Source organism: Vigna radiata, unplaced genomic scaffold (genome assembly GCF_000741045.1).
Source record: "Vigna radiata var. radiata cultivar VC1973A unplaced genomic scaffold, Vradiata_ver6 scaffold_131, whole genome shotgun sequence".
Classification (NCBI taxonomy): domain Eukaryota; kingdom Viridiplantae; phylum Streptophyta; class Magnoliopsida; order Fabales; family Fabaceae; genus Vigna; species Vigna radiata.
In genome coordinates, this window is record NW_014543258.1 from 394,190 (window position 1) to 396,728 (window position 2,539).

The following is a 2,539-nucleotide window of genomic DNA, read 5'->3' on the forward strand; positions in this document are numbered from 1 at the left end:
ACGATCTGGAGGTGTCGAGATGATCACGGCGTAGAGGTCTACACAACTGACCGATCATGCAATAGATTATGTTGCATGTGTCTAGTGGTTTCTCTCTGCAATTCCAAGCTCAATTTAAGTTCTAAGGGTGTTTTCCTATCACCAATTGGTGATTTGTAGTGTTTTCTAGAGTTGCCTTATGGTGCAAGCATTTGTCAAGGTTCCGTGAGCTACTGTTGGCCTGAGTTAAGGGAAGCTAGATTATTGCTTTAATTAGTAGTGTGACATGTATGTGTGTGTGATGAATTCTGTGTTATGGTGTTGTTTGAGTTAAATTTAGGTTTTTGGGTAGATTAAGTTGTATGTGCTTTCAATGCTAAATTGTGAATCTGTGAAATGGTGATTGTGAATTGAATTAGATTGTGTGTACAACTGTAATTGATCATACTAGATGTGATTAATATGTTATAAGAGTAATTAGATAGAAAGTTAAGTGAATTATGCTTGTTTTGAGTCATTTTGGAGGAAGTGAGGTAGTGAAAATGAGAATTAGAGGTTAAATGCTCAATTGGTCTGTTAGAGGAGCTTGGGTAAGTCAAATGTGACTTGCTTGAGTCCTTAAATTGGTCAAAAATACATCAGAAGTGGTAGATTAGAATTTGGGTCTATAAGTTGTGATTTTAAAAGTTTGGTAGTATTAAATTGTCCAAAAATACTTTATATTGATGGTAGGAAGGTTTAGAATCACTTAGTCAAGTCTAATTAGGTATATAACATGAATTAGGATGGTTAGAAATTAGAAAATTGCTGGAATTGGTAATTGGGGTTTAAGTTGCATAACTCTGCAGAATTTCGTGTTGTACATTATGCAGACTCGTTGAGTGAATGGATTCACACATCGAGTCATTATGGCGAGATGCTCTCTACCAGGGCATTCGCACAATGAGTAGGTGCGTTGTACGAATAGAATAAGAGGTTTGCTCTCTACTAGGGCCTTCGCACAACATGATGGTGCGTTGCATGAATGGTTTTTGAGGATTGCTCTCTGTCTGATGATCCCCACAGCGAATCATTTCGCTTAGCGCTTGGTGGTGGTTTGGGGTCACTGCCAGTTTTATTTGAATAATGAAAGGAAGCGCATATAGAGTGTTTGGGGGGTCTAGGCTACTGTCTAGACTTTGACATAGTGCACTAAGGGAGCTATGCGAGTGGTTAAGGTCTGATACCGCTGGAAGTTTATTCGCACATCGAAGTAGGTCGTTGTGCGAGGAACCTCTTGGTGTGCTATGCGACAGTATGCACTAAGAGAATAGTTCGAGTCCTAGTTATTATTTTCTTGATTTCTTTGTTTGGTTTCAGTGATATGGTGAATGACTTGGAGGAGGTATGATTGTGTGAAAAGTTATATGAATATAATTAATTTGCGTTATGATTTAAAGGGGAATTATACATGTTTTCAAAGTAAAGTGGTAAGTTTCAATGTGAAATCTCTTGGTGAGATTCAAGTTTCTTTAGAATGAATGCAAGATCTCAGTCTTGGGGGTTATCCTAATACTCCAATGGTCTTTCATTCTCAAGTAGAGAGGATTGAACAATGTCGTGAGGAGTAGCATGAGGTCTTAGTCTTGAGGGCATCCAGTATGCCTCAAGGCCCGGAAGAGACTAACCTCGTGAGTGTGGTAAGGTGAAACCCATTGGCAATGACTTTGCAAAGTAGTAGAGGCCACCACGAGTGCATGACCCACCATAGCTCGACAATCATTCTAAGTCCGGACAATCAAGTCTAGGTCATAACCTGTTAGGATGTCTGAACTAGTCTATCTTGCATGAATACTTGTGTGTATGTTGTATGTTATATGAATGTATGAGTTCTTTTATATCTAGCTTACCCTTTTATTGTGATTGCGTTTTGTATGTGTTGTGTTCTTCCTTTTGCAATGATCGTCCTGTGGGTATGAGTAGAGGGAGATGAGGTTTCTGTGGAGCAGACGTTGGATGGTGGAGATGTTGCCGAGTAGTTAGGGTAGAGTAATATTGTATATAGTTTTATTAGTTGCTAGTATTTAAAGTTTTAAATTTTATGGTTATTTTGGGATAAATGTAAGATATAATACTTTATTTTCTAGTTGGATAACTGTGTCACTATATCATGCATGTGACAACTATGATATAGTTTGTAGCTATATTTTAGGATGTTACATTAATGGTATTAGAGCAGTTCTTTCCTTAGGAAATCCTGTAGGTTATGAGTGTGTCATGCTTGTGCTTGTGTACTCTTAGTTATGTCTAGATGGTTATCCTTATGAAATAATGTAGAGATGAGGAGAAATCTCCCTTATGCGTCTTTGCATACACATAGGGTAATGTATTTATAATAATAAGAATGTGGGCTAAGCCCAAATATAAATTAATATGCAAAATAAAATAATAAGAATAAGGACAATGTTTCCTTAATAAACATATATGGACTATGTTTCCCTAATTAACATAAACACAATATCTAACACTCCCCTTCAAGGTGGAGCATATAAATCATATCTTCCAAGCTTGGTACAACGAT